The following is a 27500-nucleotide window of genomic DNA, read 5'->3' on the forward strand; positions in this document are numbered from 1 at the left end:
TACATAGGGTTTTATTTACCTTTTTATTGACTGTTATATAATTTGGGTCCACTCTTTCATGTCTTAGCATAATGGAGTTAAACGCCTTTCACCAACTCTATTTTTAGGTAATTAACTTATTCCTGTTATTAGATAGAAATTTTCAGATTGAAAACTTTTTCACTTTTTTTATTCTAATTAATGTTCGATTATTATTTTTTTTGCGATTAAATTTGTTTTCTCTAAGATTAAAGATGATTAAAAAATTAAATGTAGAAGAAGAAGAATATTTATATAAAAAGTGTATATCAATCGATAAAGCTTGTTTTTTAGTGGCTTAATTTAAGAGTGAAATATGGTTATCATGTGCGTTTACGCCGCTCTTGATAATTCGAAAGAATATTTTACACATATACAATGGTTGTTCTTTAAATGAGGAGCATATCCCTATTATCGCATGGAAATCTTGATATTTAATTTTTTTTACTCTTTTTTTCAGTTAAGGTCAGTAGCTGTAAAAAAAAATCTTGCGATTAAAACTTTTCCTCTTAGATTACAGATGATTAAATAATGAAAATTAGAATATGATATAGAAAGTATATATCAATCGAAAAAAAAGTATGTTTTTTTAAGTGTTTTAATTTCCTTTAAAAGTGAAGTATGACTATCACGTACTATTGAGAATTCGAAAGAATACTTTACAGATATACAATGTTTTTTTCCTTAAGTGGCTGTCTTTATTCTCTCACAATTCAGCGTTGCGTGTCTGGCTGTCATGCCCCGTTATGTCCACGGTCACTGCTCTTGAACTTGTTAATTGTCCGTCCCCCCTGTCTCACGTGACCTCGATCTACACGACCTCAACTGTCACCTCTTTTCCTCACCTTCTCACGAATGCAAGAATGTAATCAGCATCTTTACTCCTTCCAGCGCTCCCCCCAAAAAAAATAAATAAATAAAAATAAATAAATTGATCAATTAAATAAACAAATAAGCATGTCTGACTCCGCGTTTCTCTACCTTGATGTGACTTAGAGTTTTCAGAGGGAAGTATCGAGCTGCCTAAGGAAATAAATAACTAAATCGACCTTTTCTTCGCAGACTTCCTTCTCCTCTGGTACCCTTTTTTTATAAGCGGCGACCAGACTCATTTTAAAGCCCTTTGTGGCCTCCTGGTGCTACAAAAAGATGCGTGAAAAATGTAGTAGTACTCATAGTAGTGGTAGGAGGAGGAGGAGGAAGAGGAGGAAGAAGAAGAGGAGTTGTTGTTGTTATTGTTGTCGTCATTTTTTATTGATTTTTGGCTTTGCATCTTCTTCTTCATCTTCATCTTCTCTTTCTTCCTCTCCTCCTTCTCCTTCTCCTTCTTCTCCTTCTCCTTCTGCTTCTCCTCCTCCTCCTCCTCCTCCTCCTCCTCCTCCTCCTCCTCCTCCTCCTCCTCCTCCTCCTCCTCCTCCTCCTCCTCCTCCTCCTCCCACCCCACCTCAGCCCCACACCGTTTACTACTCCTCCCTCCTTCCCTCCTGCTGTTCAAAACTTTCTCACGTTCCTGTCATGCCCTCACAGAAGCAAGCATGATTTGTTGCATGCACTTGTCCCCTTCAAGCCGCCAACCACGTTATAATAAATCCAATAACTGAATATACTGCCGGCTGTTCTTCCTCCCTCCCTCCTACTCCACCCTCCTTCTCACCCCACCTGCGTTGTCATGAATCCAATAGGTGGACATTCTGCTACATGTTCTCTCATTGCCCACCTTTCTCCTCCACTTATTCCACCTTGTACTCCACCTTTCCTTTCTCCCTCGCTTTTCCACTCCCTAGATAAACGGATAGCTAATGTTACGCCGGTCCCCTCGGCCAAATAACCTTGATTTTCACCTGCACAGCTAAAGGTCACTCCTCCTCCTCCTCCTCCTCCTCCTCCTCCTCCTCCTCCTCCTCCTCCTCTTCCTCCTGCAAATGTCGATAGGAAGTAAAATGAGGAAAAGCTGCAAGAAATGTCTAAGAAAATGGTGTTTTTTTGTGCATCTGGTATCAAATGGCGTCTCTGGCATATTCCTCTGTCAACCAGCTGTCGCGAGAGAGAGAGAGAGAGAGAGAGAGAGAGAGAGAGAGAGAGAGAGAGAGAGAGAGAGAGAGAATATTGATTGGCCATGTCTGTCTGCTTTTCCTTGTTAATTATTCCTGTTATTTTTGTTTTGTTTTGTTATTTATGTCAACTCCTGTGTGTGTGTGTGTGTGTGTGTGTGTGTGTGTGTGTGTGTGTGTGTGTGTGTGTGTGTGTGTGTTCTTTACTAGGATTATGATCAATGACTCTCTCTTTCTCCCTCTCTCTCTCTCTCTCTCTCTCTCTCTCTCTCTCTCTCTCTCTCTCTCTCTGGGAAGTATTATTGTCTGTAGTTCCCGAGGCTGTGATGAGTGAGAATTTGTACGTCTGTCTCGCGTGTGTCTGTCTGTCTGTCTGTCTCTCTCTGTCTCGTAGTTGTGATGCTTCTCTCTCCTTTAACACTTACATTGAAATAGGGAGGTTGTATGTCGCTCCAGGGTGTGTGTGTGTGTGTGTGTGTGTGTGTGTGTGTGTGTGTGTGTGTGTGTGTGTGTGTGTGTGTGTGTGTGTGTGATTTGTTCTGTTTGTTATCTTTTTGTTTGTTCGTACCTATGTTCGTAACACACACACACACACACACACACACACACACACACACACACACACACACACACACACACACACACACACACACACACACACACACACACACACACATTCATTCACTCATGAGTCAAGAGAGCCTGAGGGAAAAGTTGAACTGAGAGAGAGAGAGAGAGAGAGAGAGAGAGAGAGAGAGAGAGAGAGAGAGAGAGAGAGAGAGAGAGAACGCCTGAGAACACCCTACCACTTCCACCCTCCCACTTACACCCTCCCCCACACTTACCCAACTTACCAAGCCACTTACCAAACTTAACCTAACCGAACCCTGCCGCCAGCCTTTCTATTCCTCCTATCCTGTTCCTCACCCCTTCCTCCCTGCCTCCTTGCCTTGCCCAGCCCTGCCCAGACCGTCGCCCGCCCGTCGCCCGCTTGCCACCCGCCCGCTCACCACCTGTTGCCAGTGAGGGCGTGACGAAGGTTCTGGCTGTTGCTCACCTTCACAGCAGCATCTTAGTCGCGTCTCTGCCTCACTGCCTGGGATTGGTGCAGGAAATATTGTTTTGTCCATTGTTTTTGGGTTGTTTGAGGGAGTTTGTGTTGGTGTTCAAGGTTAATTTGTCCTGGGTGATGTTAGGTTAGTGGTATTTGTTTGTTTGTTTGTTTTGGGGGGTTTACTGATGAAAAATATTGCTTTGTTCATCGTTTCTTTGAAGTTAGTGTTGGTGTCCATTGTTTATCTGTGTTGAGTGATGATTAGACTGGTGTTCTTTTTGGGTTGAAAGGTTTAATTAAAAGGTTTGCTGAATTTCTAGCGAGGTGTGACAGTATATTTTATGCACCCTGTATTCTGATGATTCCGTCCATTATGTGAGGAAGGCAGTGGTGGTGTTCAGGTTCAGTCTGTGTTGGATGTTGGTAAGGATGGTATCGTTCTTTGCAAGTTTTGAAAGGTTTACTTAGCTCTTATTGTTGTGGTCGTGTTTCGGTGACATTTAGACTAGTGTACAGTTATGGTTTGCATGGACAGACAGAGTAAAGAGAGGATATAAGATCTCTTTTGTATTTTGTAGACTACAGGAATATTGAGCGTGCTTTAGTACAACAACTGCTATCTGAAAAGTTGTAAGGGATTATGGGAAATGAATGCTTGGAAGTGAAAGAGTTAATCCTGCTCGGAATGTAAAAGTACAATATTTTTATATACGCCATATTTTGTTGATGATATTTATGCAGATAAGTGTGTTTAAAGTAATGCAAATTTAGCTAGATTATACAGTGTAGGATAGTGTTTTGTGAAGAGATTGTTGTGTAGAACCATACTGATAAGATATTTAGAAAATGTTATGCTACGTAATGTTTTGAGGATATTGTTTACAAGCATATTGATTTTAGAGATTAGTGGTGTGTAGAAGTTCAGAATTCAAACTAACGCTTTGTTCTCTCATCAACACTACTTTCAAAGACTACAAAGGTTATTAGTCGAGTTCTCATAGGTGTTTGTAATTTCGATGTTGCAGTACCCTTGTTAAACTACCAGTACAACCACGAAAACCTTGAAACCCCCCCCCCCAAAAAAAAAACATGTATCCCTCCACACGATCTGTCAAAAATAATCGAAATAAGACGCCGAACCTTTTAACATGGATCTTAATCTTGTTTTAGAGTTTTTTTAAAGGTTTATAAAGTAGTTTGAGGTCCAGTGATTCAATATATTAAGATTTATAGTATTAGAGCTTTATAAATTAGTGGTTTTAGAGGTTCTATATTGTGTTCTGTATTGTTTAGTGAGGGAATATTAGGGTGCACGAAATGAGGCGGCAATATTAGAGTGTGTGAAATGTTTTTCCTTTACAGTTTGTTCAGTTATTTACGTGTGATTAATTGTTGTTGGTTACTCAGCTGCTTGTATTGATTAACCTGTCGTGTTTAATTTACAGGTGTGTATTTAAGTTTTTTTTTCTCTCTTTTTTTTCATTTTTTTTTTAATCCTGTAGTTTATGTTCGCGTTAATAAAGTTGATGATTAAAGTTTCAAATTAAAGTTTATAGCGGGAGTAGTTTGAAAAGTTTGCGACATATTGAACTAGTTAGACGGTGAGAGAGAGAGAGAGAGAGAGAGAGAGAGAGAGAGAGAGAGAGAGAGAGAGAGAGAGAGAGAGAGAGAGAGAGAGAGTGAGACACTGTCAGTAGCTAGTAAAAAAAAAGTAACCAAAAAACGACCTTGATGTTCAAGAGAGAGAGAGAGAGAGAGAGAGATAAACGACAAAAAAAACAGGATATCCTACAATCAACGCATTATATCTCTCCCTCACAACAAAACAAATAATAATAATAATAATAATAATAATAATAATAATAATAATAATAATGATAATAACAGCAATACACAAAAACAAATTGAATCGAAAAACCAAAACCTTCATTTCATTACATTTTTCACGAGGAATTTCTTAAGACGTATGACTTCCTCTTGTTGCAGGAGAGAAGAGGACTGGGAGAGGACTGGGAAAGGAGGAGGGAGAAAAGGAAGAGGACGAGGCGCAGTGGGAGAGGTCACGAGTACCAGTTGACCTCGCCAGGATGTGACGCCCCGGAATGTGACCTCTGACCTCGCCCCTGCTATCGCCGCCCCGCCGTTGTGACACTGGAGGTAAGTATTGATTAGAGGAGGCGCTGCTCGTCTGATAGCAAGCCGTCTGATGCCAGGCAGCTCGTGATGGCTCTGTAAGGTCACGCAGGGATCTTTTTTTTTTTCTTTTTTTTTTACTATTCTTATTTTTTTGGGGGGTGGAGGATAAAGGTTTTTTTTTTCGTTTTTATTTTTTGTTTATTTTATTTATTTATTTTATTTATTTTTTTTTTTTTTTTGCTTGGTGTTTGTGTTTATGTTCGTGTTTTTTTCTTTCTTTATTGTTGTTTGCGGTTTGTCGTCGTTATTTTATTTTTATCTATCTCTTCTGTTTCTTCTTCTTCGTCTTCGTCTTCGTCTTCGTCTTCGTCTTCTTCTTCTTCTTCTTTGTTCATGTATACTTTTTTCTTTTTTCCCTTTCATGAATATATATTTTTTTCCCCCTTTCCATCATATACTGACATTTTCCTTCCATATATGCTCCCACTTTTCCCCTTTCAAACAAATACCCAACTTTTTTCCTTTCATTCATACCCTCTTTTTTTTCCCCTTTCACGCACATAACCACTTATTTCATATCCTCTTATTTCCTTTCTCTCTTGCGCATGCCTGCGTAATGTTCTCTCACGCGCTGTCCTCTTTTTCCTTGACATGCACCGAGCCTCATGACAGGAGGGTAGACAGGGAAGGTCATGCGTTAGGTTAGGTTAGATCAGGTCACATTGAAAGCCTCTTACTTCCCTTCCTCGCTTTTATCTAATTTTTCCATCCAGCGATTTCGACAAAATGAAACGCAACGAAGGAAAAAATATCTTCCATACGAGAGAGGAAAAAATAAATAGTTTGGCGTATGTGTATTTCTCTTCATTTTTTTTTTATTATTATTTTGTGAAGCTTATAAAAGAGAATTGGAAAATAACCTGTAGCAAGAGAGAGAGAGAGAGAGAGAGAGAGAGAGAGAGAGAGAGAGAGAGAGAGAGAGAGAGAGAGAGAGAGAGAGAGAGAGAGGGAGGGAGAGTGACTTGTGTGAAAATTAATGAAAGACGAGTAGATATGGGTGTCTGAAAAGAGAGTGAGTGATAAGCGAGAAAAATAACTCCCCAAAAAAAGAAAAAAAGTAAATTGATAACGGACAAGATTTGAAAAAAAAGGCAGAAAATTCACCAAGAAATGAAAGCAAGATAAAACGAGACACAGACGAAGGCAAAAATAGCGAAGCATCAAGAGAGAGAGAGAGAGAGAGAGAGAGAGAGAGAGAGAGAGAGAGAGAGAGAGAGAGAGAGAGAGAGAGAGAGAGAGAGAGAAAGAAAGAGAAAAGAGAGAGAAAAGAGAAAATCTACCAGAGCTTTTTCATTTTCCATCTATCATCTCAATTTTTCTTCACTGCTGGCGATCTGAGGAGGAAAGAGTTGACTGACCCTTGACTAAGCCAACCGCTGGGCTGTAAGATTCAAGGAACACTAAATATGGAAGCTACAACTTGAGCCAGGCAGTTGAGGAGCTAATGAGGGGAATGAACTGGGTGCCTGCAGCTAGCGTGAAGGCAAAGGATGGGAAGGATGGAAGGGAGAGAGACAAAGACAGGGGTCGGGGAGCAAGGAGGAGCCTCACTTTTCTCAACAAAGGGGAAGGAGGAAAAGAGTCTGTCACGCACCACGGACAAGACAAAGCAGGAATAGTATACCCGTAATGACGCCTAACAAAGCCCAAAGCGGGGACGGGGAGAGAGAGAGAGAGGGAGAGGGAGAGGGAGAGGAACGCAGCCCTATATCCTGCTACATGATTTATACAAATGGTTACAGTGACGCATATTTTTCTTTTTTATTCCTCTCTATTTCCCCATTGACCCCTTTTATTGCATTCCTTCCTCTCCTTTCACCCCTTTTCCTCTCCCTCTCTCCCTCTCCCGCCTCCCTTTCACCTGTCCCTCTTACCTACCTTCTAGACCATTTTCTCTCTTCCTTCTCCTTAACTACCTCCTTTCTAGACCACCCTCTCTCCTCATCCCTCACTTTACTATGACTATCCTTCTCTCTCTCCCTCTTCCCTCTCCTCCACCTTCCTTGTAGACCATCCTAGCCATCCTTTTCTCCCTAATTCTCTTTACCTACTTCCATTCCCTCTTCACTCTCCCCTTCTCCCGTTTTCCTTTCCATCTATACCAAGATTTCCTCTCCTCTCCTTCCCTTTTCCTACCTATATATTCCTTGTAGACATTCTGCTCCTTTCCTTTCCTTTTCCTTCTCCATACTTCCCTCTACACTACCTCTCTCCCTCGCTACCTCTCCCCCTCTCACCTGTCCTTCCCTCAATGTCCCAAGATGAAGGCAAAAAATATGGAGTCGATAAAAGTAAAGTTTGCTAGTAAGAGTCACTATACATCGGCCATATGTCAACCGTGTCCTCTTGGTGAAGGCCTGAGGGGAGCCTGGTAAATATGGCTGGCGTGGAAGAAAACGGATAAATGTTCGTGTAAAAAGTGAAGAAATTAAGTTCAGGGTAAAGGTGTGTGTGTGTGTGTGTGTGTGTGAGAAGGAGGGAGTTATAAGGTACTTTTTTTTTTTTTTTAATGTCTTCTGTGTTCTGTCGTTTGCTATTCTCTGCGTGAAAAGGATGAAAAAATAAAGGATATACCGTTCAATTAATATTCAGATTTGGGTCATTTGATTTTTTCTTTTAATGCTTAACTTGACGTAATATAACTTAACCTAACCTAACCTAACCTGACCCTACCATATACTCACCTCACCTCACCTAACCACACCAACCAGACACTGAAGCGTAGAATCGAAACACCAAGTCTCGAATCAAACCTTCATGAACCTTTATGTCATTCGGACGGACCCGGGGCTTCACTGAGAGCTTCACAAACCCTTCATTAGGCAGCACACAAACACCTGCTAACCACAACTCACACCTGTACCTGTAGACAAGCGTGGTGTCCCTGTAGCCTAATTTGTGGGCCAATTATTTTCACCTGTAGCACCTGGAGAGGGAGTAAATTAGGGACAGGTAAGAACAGGTGAGAGAGAGAGAGAGAGAGAGAGAGAGAGAGAGAGAGAGAGAGAGAGAGAGAGAGAGAGAGAGAGAGAGAGAGAGACAAGTATCGTCTGCTTTACTGTTTAGTGTTATTATCCCTTATTTAGTTGTCCATTATACTCTCTCTCTCTCTCTCTCTCTCTCTCTCTCTCTCTCTCTCTCTCTCTCTCTCTCTCTCTCTCTCTCTCTCTTATTGTTTAGTGTTATTATTGTTCCTTATTTAGATGTTCATACTCTCTCTCTCTCTCTCTCTCTCTCTCTCTCTCTCTCTCTCTCTCTCTCTCTCTCTCTCTCTCTCTCTCTCTCTCTCTCTCTCTCTCTCTCTCTCGTTTAAAATACTTCCCTACCAACTTGTCACGTTATTTCCTCTTCGCTTCCCTTCCTTCGTCTCTTCCTTCACAAGTTTTCTTTCTTTTCTTTCTCTTTTTTTCCGTTATCTTCCTCCTTTCCAACCTTCTTCCCCTGTTCCGTTTCTCATTTTCTCTTCCTCTCCCCTCCTTCTCTCCCTCTCATCCATCTCTTGCGTCCTTCAGCTTCCTTGACAAATCCTCTTCTGCCTTGTCCTCCCTCTCTCTCTCTCTCTTTTTTTCCTCTTTCCTCTCTTTCTTTCTCTCTCACTCTTGTGCTTATCTGGTTACCTGTTTACCTGTCTCTTACCTGTCCCAACCTTTGCCCTATAAACACACTACCTGGATCAATTTTAGCTTTACTTTTGTGTCTTAGAGAAAGTTTTGTTATTGTTATTATAGTTATTATTATTATTATTATTATTATTATTATTATTGTTATTATTATTATTATTATTATTATTATTATTATTATTGTTGTTGTTGTTTTTATTCGATTTTTACTATTTTATCTTATTAAAGAGCGAGTTTTGAAGATTTTCTTTATATTTGTTGCTTTTTCGTTTGTATTTCTGTTAAATGTATGTTTTTTTTCTAGTTGAGAGAGAGGAAAGGAGAGAGGGAAAGTATATACGTGTGTGTGTGTGTGTGTGTGTGTGTGTGTGTGTGTGTGTGTGTGCGTGTGCGTGCGTGTGTTCGCGTTAATTTATTCGCAAGAAAACATGTCCTGTAGGTTTGCGTGCGTGCCTGTGTGTGTGTGTGTGTGTGTGTGTGTGTGTGTGTGTGTGTGTGTGTATGTGTGTGTGTGGGAGGAAAAACAAGGTTGGGTGTGGGTTTTGGCCGACAGCCACACTTGTGAGAGCAAAAGGAGAAGGAGGAGGAGGAGGAGGAGGAGGAGGGAGACGGATGGATAGAAGGATGAACTGAGAGGAGGGGGAGGAAGACTGGGATAGGTGGGAAGAGGGAAGGAGGAGGAGGACGGCAGGGGAGAGGGATGGATGAAAGAAAGTGCGTGGAGAGAGAGAGAGAGAGAGAGAGAGAGAGAGAGAGAGAGAGAGAGAGAGAGAGAGAGCACTGAGGCAAAAGATGCGGGTGGTAACAATAGAGAACAAGGAATAGGAGCAACTGATAATTGATAAAGAAAGAGACAATGAGAAAGACGTAAAATGAAATAAAACGAACCACTACAAAAAAAAAATAGATAAATAAAAAAAGAAGAGAATTATCGAGAACGAAGATTGCGAAAAACAGGGAACGCAGAAAACAACGAAAAAAGAGAGAGAAAACAATGAAAGAATCGAGTGCAGGGGATAAAGGAATTAAAAGAATAAAGAGATAATGGCGAGGGAAGGAAAAATCTGATGAAGTGAGAGAAACTGAGAATCACACAGACCAAAGCAAGAAAAGAATGAACCGGGTAAGAGGAGGAGGAGGAGGAGGAGGAGGAGGAGGAGGAGGAGGAGGAGGAGGAGGGAGACACGGAAAGACAGAGACAGAGGAGGATAGACGAGGTGGAAGAGAAGCAGCAACAGCAGGAAGACGTGGACCAGGAGGAGGAGGAGGAGGAGGTGAAGAAGAAGAGGAGGAGAAGAAGGAGGAGGAGAAGGAGGAGGAGAAGAAGGACAACAAACTTTAGGAATTAAGAACGAGATGAACCAAGGAGGATGACAGAGGAAGAAGGGAACAAGGAGGACGCCAGAGGAGGAGGAGGAGGAGGAGGAGGAGGAGATACGAAAGGAGGAGCAGCAGCAGCAGCAATAGGATTACTCTGGATTGCATAGGAAGTACTGATACCAGGAACCGTAAAGAGAGAGAGAGAGAGAGAGAGAGAGAGAGAGAGAGAGAGAGAGAGAGAGAGAGAGAGAGAGAGAGAGAGAGAGAGACGTAGTTGTAGGTGTAGTAGTAGTAGTAGTAGTAGTAGTAGTAGTAGTAGTAGTAGTAGTAGTAAGAGGAGGAGGAAGAGGAGGAGGAAGAAGAGATGAGGATAGGAAACAAAAATTAAGGAGGAGAAGGAGCAAGAGAAACAAAAGGATAAATGAAGAGAAGGAGAAAGAGAAGATGAAACAACAAAATAGAAGAGAGAGAGAGAGAGAGAGAGAGAGAGAGAGAGAGAGAGAGAGAGAGAGAGAGAGAGAGAGAGAGAGAGATAAGAATAGGAAGAACCGAAGGAAGGGAAACTGAAGGAGGAATCGGAGGAATTGGAGCAGAACCGTGAGGAGGCGAAGCAGCAGAAGCAGAAGAAGCACCAGGATAAATGAGAGAGTGATAGGAAGAATCGAGGGACGAGAAACTAAAGCAGGAACAAGAGGAGGGGCAGGAGTCGAAGCACCAGGAGGAGGAGGAGGAGGAGGAGGAGGAGGAGGAGGAGGAGGAGGAGGTTAGGCAACAGGCTCCAGAACCCCGAGGCAGCAGCGAGTGAGCCAGATGGTGGATGCGACTCCTCCGACAATCTACATCATTACCTCTGATACGTCCTACTCACCAGCCCGCAGCGGTGAGTGGGGGGAGAGAGAGAGAGAGAGAGAGAGAGAGAGAGAGAGAGAGAGGGAGAGGGAGAGGGGTTAGGTGTGGTTCTAGGGGTACTGTCTTATGGGAGGAAATGAAGGAGAGGTATGATTTTGTAGATCTGGTTGAGGTGAGTTCTTGTTATTTGTTTACTTTTTTGCTACCTTTTTTTTTTTTGCGTTTTTATCTTTTTAGTACGTACGTTTAGTTGTCTTTTATTTTCTTTTTTTTCTTTCGTTTTTACTCATTTTTTTGGTATTTAGGTTCTTTTCTTTTGTTTTTTTTACATTTTTTCTTTTTGCTTCTTTTCCTTCCTTTTTTCTTCCTTTTTCCCCTCTATTTTCCTTCCATTTCCTCCCTCCCTCTCTCCCTCCCTGCTTTCTTACTTACTGACTCGCTCTCATTCAATCACTCACTCACTCACTCACTCACTCACGAGAGAGAGAGAGAGAGAGAGAGAGAGAGAGAGAGAGAGAGAGAGAGAGAGAGAGAGAGAGCACATCCCAAGCGGTTTAAAAAGTGTACAAAGTGCGGTGCTTGTGGCGTAGAGGTCAGACAGGTGAGAGAATACAGGTGGGGAAGCGGGCCGCAGGTAACCCTCCACCCCACACACCGCACCTTGACACACTGGGGTTGCTATCAGGTGTTTGTGGTGGCGGCTGTGGTCGTGGTGTGCGGTAAGAATGTGGCTAGCGAGGTGTGTGGCAATTAATAGGTCTTTTTGCAGGGTTTGGTGTTTGTGTGCGTGTGTGGGAGGTAGTGGTTGTGGTGGTTAGTGGCTGGTTGAATAGGGAGTTGTGGGTGTTGGTGGGGATGGTGATAGTAGTGGTGGTGGTGGTAGAAGGAGGTGTTTTTGTGAGTTTGTGGTGATGGTAGTTGTGAATGATTGTAGTAGTAGTAGTAGTAGTAGTAGTAGCAGTAGTAGTAGTAGTATAGGTTTTGATAGACAACTCTTAAATAGTGAGTATATGATGGAACTGCAGTAAAGTTTAAGGAGTTACAGTTAACTTGATTTTTCGACTGTGGTGATGTAGTAGAAGCGACAAAACTTCACAAAACTTTCCAGTACACTAATCAAAGCAAAGTACGCGCCACCAATAGAGAACCAAACTAGTGCAGTGATGTGGCGTGGCGGTGGCGGTGGCAGTGGTGGTGGTGGTGGTGGTAGTGTGGTGGTGACGTAATTGTTATGTAGTGGGAGCAAATGGAAATGCGTCGCGTTCAAGGAATAAGTTTGGGAGTGGCTGTGACTTGTGACTAGCGCTGTACCGGGGTTAAGTGAGGCGGGAAGAAGATTATAACGGGGTCCTTGAGTGCTGGGGACGGTGTGTGTGTGTGTGTGTGTGTGTGTGGGTGGGTGGGTGGTAGTGCGGTAGGGAATGTTTTTGTAGTAGTGGCAGTGGTAGTAACGTTCTCTCTCTCTCTCTCTCTCTCTCTCTCTCTCTCTCTCTCTCTCTCTCTCTCTCTCTCTCTCTCTCTCTCTCTCTTGATGTCGAATTTCTCTGCGGCGTTTTCAGCATTAATTAGCAATGAAGCTCTTCCCTTATCGTGAGTGGTGTGTTCCGAAGGGATTTGGGGCCCCAGACAGGTGTTGAGACAGCCATTATTTTTCACTAGGATCTTACTGGGTGTTGTGCTTCTCGTGTGTGTGTGTGTGTGTGTGTGTGTGTGTGTGTGTGTGTGTGTGTGTGTGTAGGGAAGAGTCATTTAGAATTCTGTCTATTTCTGTTTTTCCTCCTCTCCTATGACTTAGAGAGAGAGAGAGAGAGAGAGAGAGAGAGAGAGAGAGAGAGAGAGAGAGAGAGAGAGAGATCATTACTTCTCTGGAATTGAATTAGGTAAGATTTTTTTTATTTATTTTCTTTATTATTTTTTGGTGGGTTGGGGCGAAAGAAATTAACGAACTTTTAATGTTTTTTTTTAATGTTTTATTTATCTATTTGTTTATTTATTTATTTATTTTATTTTATTTTATTTTTTTTTGTCCGTGTGTCAGTCTCCTTCACTTAAAATTAATGAAGTAGAAGTAAAAGTATTGCTAGCTATTGATCGGTTAACTGACTAACTGACTGATGAATATTTTGCTAAGTTTGACTAATTCGCTGATTCACTGATATTTTGCTAGTGTTCCTTAGACTACACAAACACTAGGCACAGAAAAAAAAATTAATATAAGAGATTTTAAGTTTAACCCATGCATGATTCAGATGATGGTGATGATGATAATGAAGATGATGGTGATGATAATGAAGTGAAGAGAGAGAATGGAGAGAGAGAGAGAGAGAGAGAGAGAGAGAGAGAGAGAGAGAGAGAGAGAGAGAGAGAGAGAGAGAAAGAGTGAGAGAGAGAAAGGGAAGAGGCGTGTCCATTTCATACATCACATACATACATACATACATATATACAAACCCCCAATCTTATTATTACCATTTCCCTATAAGGCGATGTAATGTTATTGGATTTGTAATTTATACCTGCCATTTAATCACACACACACACACACACACACACACACACACACACACACACACACACACACACACACACACACACACACACACACACTGTTATGGCAATGATTACAATTCATGTGCATCATAATCACTTTCTCTTTATTCTATGCATTTCAATCTTGCTTTTATGGTCGTGCTGGAAAATTCATTTATATTTGTGCCTAATATGTCTCATCTCATCTCATGCCTCCCTCTCCCCACCCATCCCCCCTCCCGTCTCTCCTCCTCTCTCTTTCTCTCTCTCTCTTTCTCTCCACCTTTCTTCTCTCCCGCTCCCCACTCTCCCATCTCTTTTTTCCTCTGTCTTCGTGCTCTCCTCTCCTATGTCTCTTTCCTCTGCTTTCCTCTCTCTCCTTCCTCCTGTTATTTCCTCTCTCTTTCCCACCTCTCCTTTCCTCTCTTTCTCTTCTCCACCTTCTTTCTTTCCTTCTCTTCCTTTCCTGTGTGTCTAACTCTCTTCCCCTCCTTTCTCTCTCTCTCTCTCTCTCTCTCTCTCTCTCTCTCTCTCTCTCTCTCTCTCTCTCTCTCTCTCTCTCTCTCTCTCTCTCTCTCTCTCTCTCCCCCTCCTCTCCTCCCTTCCCTACTCTATTCTCCCCTTCCTCGCTTCCTCCCTACTTTTCATCATCTTTTCCCGTCTCCGTTCTTTCTCTCCCTTCCTCTCTTTTTGCTTTGTTTTCCTCTCACTCCCCTTATTTATCTTCCTTTTTATCTCTCTTTTCTCCTTTTTTTCATTTTCATCCTGGCTTTTTCCTTGTATCTCATTTTCATCCCTACTTTTCTCCCCTTTTTTCCTCTTATCAGGGAAAATAGAGAGAGAGAGAGAGAGAGAGAGAGAGAGAGAGAGAGAGAGAGAGAGAGAGAGAGAGAGAGAGAGAGAGGAATATCTGTCCCTCCAAGCTGGTGGAAGATCAGCTAATTCTCTCTTTAATGGCGGAGACCCAGAGCAGGTGGCCAGCATCTGCCAGAAGACAGGAGGAGGAGGAGAAGGAGGAGGAGAAGGAGGAGGAGAAGGAGGAGATGAAGAAGACGAGCACTAAAGAGGAGTAAAGGTTGGGATACGAAAGGAGGTCAAGGGGATAAAAAGATAGTCGGAAATGGAACAGAGAGAGAGAGAGAGAGAGAGAGAGAGAGAGGAGGGGGGATCGATCACGTAACACTAACATTATAGAGAGAGGGTGAAAAAATAAAGACCACCGTTAAGTAAAACACACACACACACACACACACACACACACACACACACACACACACACACACACACACACACACACACACACACACACACCGCAACATTTCAGGAAGACAGAGAGGAAGAGGGAAGAAAGTAACGAAGAAGAAAGTAGGAAGAGGAGGAGGAGGAGGAATACAAAGGAATACAAAGGAAAGCCAAACAGCAACAGACCTTTTGGTCCTTGCAAGGAGGAGGAGGAGGAGGAGGAGGAGGAAGATGAACCAGAAGAGAAGACAGAGAGGAAGAGGAAAGAAAGTATCGAAGAAGAAAGTAGGAGGAGGAGGAGGAGGAGGAGGAGGAGGAGGAGGAGGGAGACGAAGAAGATGAACCCAGAAGAGGAAGTTTAGGAGGAATTGAGAGAAAGGAGGAAGAAGAGGAGGAAGAGGCGTAAGATCAAGAGAGAGAGAGAGAGAGAGAGAGAGAGAGAGAGAGAGAGAGAGAGAGAGGACGTCGCAATTACCTCCAGCTTGATAAGAGCCTCGCCTGTCGATGGAAGGAGAGAGGGAGAGGTACCTCGCTGGCCCTGACAATTAGGAGGAGGAGGAGAAGGAGCAGGAAATCTAAGAGGGAACAAGGACCTTCTCTTGGCGCACATCAGGGACCTCTGTCATTTTGGGACCCGCAGCCACACTCTAAGATCCTTCTGCCACATCCTTACACCTCCTCAGATGTTCCCAGATATCCTGCAGCCTCCAAATGCATATGTATGAATCCTTCTCCTCTTCCTGACGGTGCCGCTGCCTCTGCTTCCACCACTCCTGCTCCTCTAAGGCTATCTGGAGCTTCCTAATAGCTGGGTCTTGCTCTGCTGTTATAAGGTGTCTCAGATTTCAGATACTGTGCGTCTCAAGGGAGAATTCTCGTATGTAAGGTCTATTTTTTTGAGGTGTGGGGTTTAGGGACGGGCAGCATTCGTCACCGAGCACTGGAGGGGGAGAATGGAAGGCTTTTTTGAGGCTTGAACAGATGAGGGTCTTCTGAAATGTGGGTTTAGGTTCGTGTGCATTTCTCGCTGGTGTGTTCTTAAACGTCGTAGAGTGAGAGATAGCGCAGTGTGTATTTGGGCTTAATTGTAGCTGCACGTGTTTTTTTTTTTTTTTTTATGCGTTCTCTCTTTTTTTATTTTAGTTCTCAGACTGTTGACGGGTTTTCCCATATTCCGACTGTTGTGTTGTTTTATTTTAATTTTATTTTTTTTATTACTCTGTGTTTTGGTGCCACTGAGGATTAGATAGATGAGTGAATGTGTCTGCTGCTCATGTCATAATATTCGTACAGCAAAAAAAAAGAAAAACAGAGATACGTAGAAAACACTGTTGAGATTGACAGATCAGCCCATGTTCTCAGTCTTATGTTGGTATTACTATTATTATCTTTTATGTGTGTGCTGTGTGACTTGGTGGCATTGAAAATTACGTGCTCGAGTAAATGTGTTTTCTACCGTGTCATTATATACATACATCACAACAAAGATACATGCACGAAACTTACTGCTCCTCCATCTTAGTTTTATGTTACTATTTCTAGTTTTTACGTTTATTGTGTGTTTTGGTGGCATTGAGAATCAGATAGATGAGTAATTGTGTTTGCCACCTCGTCATAATATTCGTACATCAAAACAGAGATAAATAAACACATGGCTGAGACTAACAGATCTTGCCACTGTGTGGTTGTTAGCTAGTTGCGTGAACGAGTGAATGAGCGAGACTTGTGTGAGGCATGAATACGTGTATGAGTGAACGAGCTAGGCTTCAGTCATAAGTGTTAAGTGGAAGTGCGCGGCCTGGCGCCGAGAGATCACCTACCTCCAGCCTTCTGTTCACACCTTCTGTGAATAAACACCTGCACTGTTACCTGCGTTTCCTGTGCCCCTGCTGGTCAAGAGTCGAACATGGCGCAGTGAGTAGGATCAGGACAAGGCTGCAGTGGGTACGGCGCAGAATGGAGAAGCAGTTGGAGGCGCTGGCTGCCCTGCTAGCGCGACAGTCGGAGCAGAGTCAGGCTCTGCTAGCGCGACAGTCGGAGCAGAGTCAGGCTCGCGAGGAGCGTTTAACCCAGCTGCTGGAGAGAGTGGGGACACAAGCTCCCAGTCGCACCACGGCGAGCAATGAAGGCGAAACCACAGCCCGCAGCACGTCTACCCAGGGCGCGAGGTTCCCGACGTCCGCCACCATCATTCCTCACTTAACGGCGTCAGCATCTTTACGTGAGTTCGACACGTGGCGCCATAAGTTTGAAGGATACGTAACCCTCGCCAGGATAGACTGTCTCTCCCTGGCTGAGCAGAGGGCGGCACTCGCTGCTGTCCTAGACGACGAGTGGACCCGTACACTTCGCTACGGGATAAGCTTACCGAGAGACGCGGAGTTAAGAACCATCCTCGATGCAATGTGTGAGTACCTGCGAAGCCAGCGCAACATCATCATGGATAGAAGAGACTTCTACTCCCGCGTGCAAGAAACGCAAGAAGGTTTTGACGACTTTTTATGTGCTGTTAAGGAAATCGCCAATTTCTGTGACTTTTGCGACCAGTGCATAAACCATCAGCTGCGTGACAGAATTGTCGTTGGGACACGAGACGAAGTGGCTCTGAAACGCATGCTGGAAAACAAGAAACTCACCCTTGAAAACGCCATAGATATTTGCAGAGCATCAGAGAGCGCTAACCAGTGTAGTGCAGTACTAAGGGGCGGCTCTCACTCTTCGAGCCATGGTGTGAACGCTGTCTCGAACTACAGGAAGGGCAGTTTCGGGGGCTCAAGCCCCACGGGCTGTTATCGTTGTGGCAAAGATTGTCGCAGTGACAAAAGGGGATGCCAGGCAATAGATAAAGTGTGTCGTAACTGCGGGAAAAGAGGGCATTTTGCGAGTGTATGTCAGCAGACAGTGAGGAAACGACGAGGAGCTTCGAGGAGTTCCTCAACTGTCTCTCCTCATCGCGGTGCAGGCCCGAGGCGGGGAGCCAGTGCCAGTGTATACCAGCTCTTATCAGGCGTATACACAAAGACGGTGACGGCACGACCTGCGCCCCAGGTGCTCATTACCGCCACACATCCCGCTGGAAGAGACAAGATTACGTGGACTCCTGACTCTGGGGCCGAAACGACCGTTATTGGCCTCGACACGGCAACACTCCTTGGAATCCCGCCCTCCAGCTTGGCGCCCGCTGATGGTGATGGACTTTATGCTGCCGGTAATCACCCCCTCACCTGTGTAGGAACTTTCTCGTCGCACTTGCAACTGGGCGACAGGGAAGCTGAGACTGTTGTGAGCGTGGTGAAGGAGGTGAAGGGGGCGCTGCTTAGCTGGTACGATTCCATCGCTCTCGGAATCCTCCCCGAAGATTTTCCGGCTCAAATCCGACCGCTACGCAGGGAAGAACAGCACACCGGCAACAGCTCCATCAAGTACCCGACCGCCTCGCAGCCACCTCTATCTACGCCCACAGAAGTGATCAGCTGGCCTCATTCCTACGACCCAACGCCACAGCAGCGTGCGGGGCACGCTGCTGCTGTGATCAAGGCCTTTCCCAGCGTCTTCGAAGCAAAGGAAGGTTTACGTGCAATGGCTGGTGGATCCATGGCCATCGAGTTGACAGACGACGCTCGACCCTTCGCCGTAACAGCATCTCGTACAATCCCTTACAATTGGCGTGAAGAAATTAAGAGCCAGTTGGAAGAGCTGCTTAACAAGGGAATCATCGAGAGTGTGGACTACCCTACGGCATGGTGCCACCCCATCGTGCTCAGTATTCTTTCACAGCAAGCTGGCAAAAGGGATCGACACACTGTGTGCCCGACGCCCTCTCACGTGCTCCAGTACAGGACCCAGTGGAGGAAGAGGATGCTGCTACTTCTGGTGACCTCGACCCTCTCCACTCAGCGGTCATCTCAGCGTTATCTGCCACCAATGAGGACGGCGTCCGCTTAGCACCACTCCAGGATCAGACTGTGGAAATGGTACGTGCCGCAGCAGCAAGAGACGGGGAGTACTGCTTGCTCAAGAACGTCATCATCGAGGGCTTCCCTGATCATTGCCACGACCTCGATCACCGCTTGCGTACGTACTGGCCGGTGCGCAGTCTGCTGGCCGTAGACGACGACCTGGTGGTTTACGGGCCGAGGCTTCTTATTCCTCACAGCCTCCGCCGAGAAACACTAGAGCGACTCCATGACAGTCATCAGGGGATGGAGCGCACCAAGCGACGGGCCCGACAAACGGTGTACTGGCCTGGTATGGACAGAGACGTTGAGAACGTCGTTTCTGGATGCTCACTATGCCGTCCACTCCTACCAAGCCAAGCCAACGAACCTCTCTGGCAGGACACGGACACACCCAGCAGGGTGTTTGAGTCAGTTTCTGCAGACTACTTCCACGCAGCAGGCCGTACATACCTCGTGTATGTAGATCGCTTGTCTGGGTGGCCTCACGTGTCTGCATGCTCACGTCCAGCATCGGCTGATCAGCTCGTTCGTGTCCTTCGGGGTGTGTTCGCCGACACGGGCGTGCCTGTTCTCCTGAGGACTGACGGTGGACCGCAGTTCACTTCTTCATCGGTACGGCGCTTCCTGGCTCGATGGGGGGTGGAGCATCGTGTATCTTCACCTCATTATCCACGCTCCAATGGTCACGCCGAGGCAGCGGTCAAGTCCGTGAAGAAGCTGATCCTCACGACCACACAGCAGGGACACCTGGACGAGGATGCGTTCGCTCGCGGGTTGCTGGAACTGCGCAACACTCCGAGGGCGGAAGGGCGATCACCAGCACAAGTCCTCTTCGGTCATCCTATGAGGTCCTGTGTCCCGGCTCATCATCGCTCATACGCTCAGCAGTGGCAGCGCGCTGCTGATGAGTGCGACGCCAAGGCAGAGCGACTGAGGAAGAAAGCGAAACTTCGCCACGACGCGTCCGCCCGTACTCTTCCTCTCCTGCACCTCGGTGGCCACGTCGACGTTCAAGATCACACGACAGGCCTCTGGGATCGCCTGGGTGTCATCGTGGCTGTTGGGCGAAGGAGAGACTACCTCATCAAGATGGGCAGCGGTCGCGTGATGTGGCGTAATAGAAGACACCTACGCCCACACAGACCTCTTGCTCCCCTTCCTGTCGAGCAGCACACCGCTCATGGCGGTGCAGCGCTTCAGCATCAGGGTCACGAGGAACACCACCATCCCGGCAGCCCGGAGCATCAGGGTAACGGGGTACACCGTGGCCGAGAGCAACCAGAGCGTCGAAGCAGCCGACAGCGTAGGGAGCCGAGACGACTGCAGGTGCGGTGGCACCGTAGCACCTACGATTAGTCGTACGTGTTCATTGTACGCTGTGTTTGTTTTGTGTATATGTACCGTGTTTTCTGTACTTCAATCATTGTAACTTTGTTTCATGTGTTACGGTAGCCATAACAAAGATAAGGAATCTTCCTTATGTCTCGGGGGAGGTGTGTGGTTGTTAGCTAGTTGCGTGAACGAGTGAATGAGCGAGACTTGTGTGAGGCATGAATACGTGTATGAGTGAACGAGCTAGGCTTCAGTCATAAGTGTTAAGTGGAAGTGCGCGGCCTGGCGCCGAGAGATCACCTACCTCCAGCCTTCTGTTCACACCTTCTGTGAATAAACACCTGCACTGTTACCTGCGTTTCCTGTGCCCCTGCTGGTCAAGAGTCGAACAGCCACATTCTTGGTTTTTGTTATTACTATTTTTCTGTGTTCTTTGTGTTTTGGTGCCATTGAGAACCAGATCCTTGAGTTTGTCTAGCGTTTTGTAATACTTGTACATCTAAATAGAGATAAATGCTTGCAAGGGACTGACGGATCTTCCCACCTCCTCAATTTTATATTATTTTTTTTGTGTGTTGTGTGTTTTGGTGTCATTGAGAGCCAGATCCTTGAGTTAGCACCTTGTAATACTCACACTTCAATATGAACACCTGGATGAGGCTAACAGATCTTCCTGAATTCTGAGTTTTACATTATTTTTGTGTGTGTTGTGTGTTTTGGTGTCAATGAGAATCAGGTCCTTGATTTACCACCTTAGACATTAATATAAACACTGAGACTGATGGTTCTTCCTGAGTTCTTTGTTTAATATTGACTTTTTTTCGTGTATTTTCGTTTTTTTCGTGTCACTGGGAATAAAAAATGTGGGTTAGTTTGTCTAATGCCTTGCTGTAATATTCAATCATCAAATTAATGATAAAAGTTTCTCCATGATACTGTCAGATCGTTGCATATTCTCAGTTTTATTTTATTTTTTTCTCTTCCTCTGTTTTAGTGTCATTCAGAGTCAGGTTTTGGAGTTAACTTCTCTGGTTGGGAAGCGAAAATAATGCAAGAGACAAGAATTCATTTGGGGTCATTGCTTCTTGCTAGTCGTTCCCACCTTTCCCTGCCTCGGAACAGGACACGCGAGGCAGGAGGTGGAAAAGGTTAGCAAGAAACAGTGGAGACGGATAATAATAATAATAATAATAATAATAATAATGATAATAATAATAATAATAATAATAATAAGAAGAAGAAGAAGAAGAAGAAGAAGAAGAAGACTAAGAAGTAGTAGTAGTAGAAGTAGACGAAGAAGAAGTAGTAGTAGAAGAAGAAGAAGAAGAAGAAGAAGAAGAAGAAGAAGAAGAAGAAGAAGAAGAAGAAGAAGAAGAGGAGGAGGAGGAGGAGGAATTCGTTTGATATTAGTGTCAAGTCAACAGGAAGATTTACAATAAGATTACCTATATTCATGGACAGGGATCATGGTGGATTATACGTACAAGTTTTGGGCAAGGATTGCAAAGTGAAGGCCTGATGGCTTATTGCAGCTTCCCTCATCTTCTTATACAATTATTGTTAATTTGTAATAAAAGAGTTCAGTTTTTTTATTGAAGATTGCTAATTATAAGAACGTCTAATGATGTAATCTTGAAAACGTCACTTCCAAACACCATTTATAGAAAACATTTAATAACCGACGGAACTAACTGCAATAATATACTGCATGATATTAATTTGTAAAGCGAGAATTCCGTTTGCTGTAGAAAATCGTGTAATGGTACAGTCTTAAATTAAAACCTTGTCACTTTTTCAAACTCGATCTAGAGAAAACAACAAATAATCGACTAAAATAATGATAACAATTACAAGAGCGTGTAATGATATAATCTTGAACTTTGTCACTTTCCAAACACAATCAACGTATACAAAACAATAAATAACCTACTAAAATAATGATAATAATTGCACACAAGGACAGCAGCAACTAATAATTACAGTGACTAAGGAAATTACACGTTGCTTGCTTTCTCCCACCACCTGGCGTGTCCTCAGTGTGGGAACCTGTGGCGAGGCAGGATCCCCATCACTCCTGCATCCTTAGACTCTCGCCCCTTGCGCCTATTCATCTTTTACCTCCGCCTTGTTATCACCTCGATCTTCCTTCTTTTTTACATGTGTCTCGTATGCTAATAGAGACTCACCTGTTCATACACACACACACACACACACACACACACACACACACACACACACACACACACACACACACACACACACACACACACACCTGTCACCTAGCCCAGAGAGACAATTAACAAGTCTAATCTATATTTACCTGTGTGTGAAAGAAGGATTAGTGTACCTGTACCTGGGATGATGCGTGTGTGCACCTCACCTGGTATTAGAGAGGGGGAGAGGGAGGGAGAGAGAGAGAGAGAGAGAGAGAGAGAGAGAGAGAGAGAGAGAGAGAGAGAGAGAGAGAGAGAGAGAGAGAGAGAGAGAGTATTCTATGTTCACACCTGTCTGTTTCTTAATTAGAATTCATTACCCAAGTCCTTTTACACCTTGTCTTTTACCTCCTCCTCCTCCTCCTCCTCCAGTAGCTACCCTGATCTATAGCTGGTCCTGGCGAAGCTATGAGGGAGAGAAGGGGAAGGGAACGGAAGGGAAGGGGAAGGATTGGAGAAGAGCAGGTATTGGAAGGGTATGGCAGGGTGATAAGTACTGCCAGCATTCCCCAGCTGCCTCCGCCCCCTGCAGCGTCCCCCTGTGGCGCCTGCGACGTTCTCATTAAGACACACACACACACACACACACACACACACACACACACACACACACACACACACACACACACACACACACATTATTATTATTATTATTGATGGAAAAAAATAGACATGAATCAGCTGAAAGGAAAGAGATTATGTTTTTTTTTTAATGAGAGAGAGAGAGAGAGAGAGAGAGAGAGAGAGAGAGAGAGAGAGAGAGAGAGAGAGAGAGAGAATAGAAAATAACTTTAACAAAGGAATGGATATCAGTTTGGATGGAATGGTACGAGAGAGAGAGAGAGAGAGAGAGAGAGAGAGAGAGGGGAAAAAGGGGGTGATTCCATCAAGATGAACGATAGATACTCAACCTTCTCCCCCATTCCCCAAATAGTCCCCGGGGCGTCGCCTTCAGCGCGGCACGTCTTCCCCAGGGGAGTGGCGGCTGTCTGTCTGTCTGTGTCTGTCTGTCTGTCTGTCTGTCTGTCTCTGTCTGTACGCGTTTCCTTTGCATCTTTATCTAATATTTGTGGAAATAATATATCTTGTGTGTGTGTGTGTGTGTGTGTGTGTGTGTGTGTGTGTGTGTGTGTGTGTGTGTGTGTGTGTCCTTAGTCCTTTAATCCTCTTTGTGGATCAGGAACCAAACTTTGCGCTTTTAGGTCCTACGAAGGATGCCACTAGACACGGACCCAAATCATATCCTTCAGTGGACACGTATCCTGCGGGAGGAGGAGGAGGAGGAGGAGGAGGATATATTAAAGCACCAAGATCCTTTCCTTCCTCTTCCTTCCTGCTCCTCCACTTTACTCTCTCTCTCTCTCTCTCTCTCTCTCTCTCTGTATTGCGTCCATCTTTCGGTCCTTTATTTCGAGGCTTCATTGCGTCGCGTCCGGATGAAACTGCTTCATTTGTGGATCCCAACGGCACACTGCTTCGAAAATGGTTCAAAGGGTCGTTTTCTTGTTGTGTGTGTGTGTGTGTGCGTGTGTGTATGTGTGTGTGGCAGGGTGAAATGGAAATGATACAGAAGGTGTTCTTTAGTGGAAAAAAATCGTTAGTAGTAGTAGTGATGGTGGTGGTGGTGGTGGTGGTCTTAGCAATAGTGTCACTGTAATAAATAATAACGATGATAATTATTTATTTATTTTATCTATTTATACAGATAGACGAATTTTAAAGGAAGGAAATTTCTATTCTTCAAAACTAAACAGTGATAACAGAGCTCATTTTGTCCCTTATCTCTTCCTCCTCCTCCTCCTCCTCCTCCTCCTCCTCCTCCTCCTCACATCACAGTGTCTAAGGTCCAGCCCATTCACAGCTCCATCTCATCCCGCCTGCTGTGCTATTGTTCTGCCGCTAATAATTGAACTTCCTCTCCCTCTCTCTCCCTCTTACCTGTCCCTTCACATAACACCTGTTGCTTCCATTCCATCTCCTCCTCCTCCTCCTCCTATTCCTTCTCGTCCCTTTAGCTTCGTATTACCTTTTCTTTATGCTTCTTTCATGTTACTTCGCCCTCCTCAGCACCTTCGTATTTTCTCGTATTTTATGGTTTTAATACATCGCTGCCGGGTAAGGTATGCGAGGGAAGGGACGGCGGGGTGGAGGGAGGGGGCAGGTGATGTTTTTTTTTGTGTGTGTGTTTTTGCGTGTGTTATTTGCTTGTGGTGCTGATTAACTGATTATCGCAAAATAGCAGGTGTTCTTGTGTCGTGGATGGGAAGGTTTATGAAGAGAAGGGAGAAGAAGGTAAGGAAGGGAAGATGAGAAAGAAGCGTGGATGGAATGAAGGACCGGAGGAGAGGAAGGAAGGACGACAGGAAAGCAAGGAAAGAAGGACATGGAAGGAAGGGACAGAGGGAAGGAAGGAAGAAAAGGATGTGAATGGAGGGAACGAAAGAAAGAAAGGATAAGGAAGGAAGGAAAGAAGGGATGAAAGGAAGGAAGGAAGGAAGGAAGGAAGGATAAGGAAGGAGGGAAGGGAAAGGAAGAAAGTTACGAATGGAAGAGAAGGAAAGGAAGGATGTTAATGGAAGGGACGAAGGGAACGAGAGGGCTGGAAGAGCATGGATGGAAGGGTGGGGAGGTAAAGGAAGGGAGAGGAGAGGAGGGGGGAGTAACATGATACACATTCTCCCCCATCTCTTCCAAATCGTGTTCCTTTATCATCATTTATCCATTTCTCTCTTCTTCCTTTTATCTCTCCTCTTCTCTCTGTCTCCTCCTCCCCTTTCTTCCTCATCTTCCTCATTCCTTCCTTAATTTCTTCTCTTTTTTCTCCTTTCTGCTATCCCACACTCTAGTTATTCCTTCCTCCTTCTCTCCCTTCATTCGTTCCTCTCTCCTTCCTTTCATTCTTTCCTATCTCTCTTCCCTGCCTCCGTTCTATCCTTCGTTTCTGTCTTTTCTCATTCATCTCAGTTTTTTTAACTTGTTTCACTTCTTCCTTCTTTTCATCGCACCTTTCTTTCTTCCTCCTCGCCTTTCTTTTTCTTTCTTCTTTCTTTCTTTCCCTCTTTTCTGACTTTTCTTTTTTCTTTTAGTTTATTTTCTTGTCTTTTCTTTCTTTTGTTCTTCCCTTCCTCCCATCCCTCCCTCCCTCTCTCCCTCCAGGCTACTTTTTCCTTCCTTTATTCTTACCTACCTCACGCTCCATTCCTCTCCTTCCCCCTCCCCTCCTTCCCTCCCCCTAACCCCGCTGCGAACACCTGTCGTGCTTATTTGCCATCGCTGGGACACCTGTAGCCTTGACAGGGTTGTGGCGATGGTCGAACCTCACATAATGACCGTGGGAGCAAGTTTGTGGGAGTGTGACCTTTCCAGACCTTTTTTCAGACCTTTTCAGAACTTTCCGTACATTTCTAGACATTTTTTTAACATTTTCAGATTTTTAAGCCTTTTTTTTTTTAGATTTGCAGATATTTCTCAGCGTTTTCAGATTTTCTTTCACTTTTCAGACTTGTTAAATCTTTTCTTTATCTTTTTTTTTCTTATCCTTTCATCTCCTGTCTGTCATTCGTTTGTTTCTTCGTGTGTGTGTGTGTGTGTGTGTGTGTGTGTCTGTCCGTCCTATTTTGTCTGTCTGTTTTTTTTATTTATAGAGTGTGATTTTACGCAACTCCTATCCTTCTGTCTATTTTTTCCATGTCTGTGTTACTTTTTCCTGTTATTTTTTAGGTCACGGTAGCAGTTTCCAGTGTGTGTGTGTGTGTGTGTGTGTGTGTGTGTGTGTGTGTGTGTGTGTGTGTGTGTGTGTTTATACAAATACACGCACATTTTCTCGGGTAATGGCAGATCATCACTCAAATTTCAATACTCATGCACGGTACAAAATACGAACCAGGAACGGAAATACGAATCAATTCATCACCAGAAAATAGACAGAACATTTGTAGCCGCGTTGTTCACTGTTCCGTCTGCTATTGGTGGAAAACAGCTGTATTTGCAGAACATACAAACAAACAACAGCAGCAGCAACAACAACAACAACAACACTAACAACAAAAACAACAGCAACACTATTATTGATGTTACATAAATCACAGATAATGAAAATCAACCTATTCAGCCCCATTTTTCGTTTTGTGTGTATGCATGAGAGAGAGAGAGAGAGAGAGAGAGAGAGAGAGAGAGAGAGAGAGAGAGAGAGAGAGAGAGAGAGAGAATGCTGTTGGCATTAAAAGGTTAACAGTGTTGATGAGACAAAAGTAAAACAAGAAAAAATAAAAATAGAAGACAGAAACAAAGGAAGAAAATTCTTACATTGGAAGGAAACGTAAAAAAAAGTTAATTAATGAATAAAGAAGTAAGAGAATTAATGAATAAAGAAATAAGAGAATTAATGAATAAAGAAATAAGAGAATTAATGAATAAAGAAATAAGAGCGAGGAACGAAAAACGATGAAATGAGTGGAAACAAGATGTTAGCAGAGAGAGAGAGAGAGAGAGAGAGAGAGAGAGAGAGAGAGAGAGAGAGAGAGAGAGAGAGAGAGAGAGAGAGGTGAGTGGGCAGAAGGAAGCACTGTCGATCTGCAAAACAAGACTTCAACCTCAAATTCAATGAAGTGCATCGCCTGACCTGACCTGTGCATGACTTGAAGCTCCCTGGCCAAGCGCAAGTCACCTTAGTCATGCACGAAGCCCCGCCTGTGTCACACCTGCATTCCTTCCTCGCCTCACCGTTACCTGGGAAAGAGAAGCAGAACACTGAGAAATTGTGAAGTCTCGTAGCCGTTCCTGATATTAATTTCGTGTGTTCGTGTGTGTGTGTGTGTGTGTGTGTGTGTGTGTGTGTGTGTGTGTGTGTGTGTGTGTGTGTGTTTATCTTTTTTCTTTTTTTTTTGGTAGTGTATCACTTGAACATTAAGAGGAAATTGTGAAGACCTTGACTTGCTTTCAGTATTATTATTATTATTCTTAGTGTTAGTGTTTTTTTCTGAGTGAAATGTTGGAGGAAATTGTGAAATATCCTTCTATTTCCGAGTTAAATCTTACCTCTTCATCTTTAGTAGTAAAATATAAAAAATTTTTGAAACCACTGACTTACTTCTAGCATCATTATTACTTTTATCGTG

At 44.1% G+C, this 27500-nt stretch overlaps 1 long non-coding RNA gene across 1 annotated transcript in view; it reads left to right on the forward strand.

Annotated features, from left to right (window-relative positions):
* LOC135088690 (uncharacterized) overlaps positions 1-27500 on the forward strand; it is a 166952-nt gene that overhangs the window by 57205 nt on the left and 82247 nt on the right. Inside the window, exon 3 of the long non-coding RNA XR_010261079.1 lies at positions 5110-5280. This is a non-coding gene — a long non-coding RNA (uncharacterized LOC135088690). The remainder of the gene's footprint in view (positions 1-5109; positions 5281-27500) is intronic.

The sequence above is a fragment of the Scylla paramamosain genome, chromosome 31 (genome assembly GCF_035594125.1).
Source record: "Scylla paramamosain isolate STU-SP2022 chromosome 31, ASM3559412v1, whole genome shotgun sequence".
NCBI classification, from domain to species: Eukaryota; Metazoa; Arthropoda; class Malacostraca; order Decapoda; family Portunidae; genus Scylla; species Scylla paramamosain.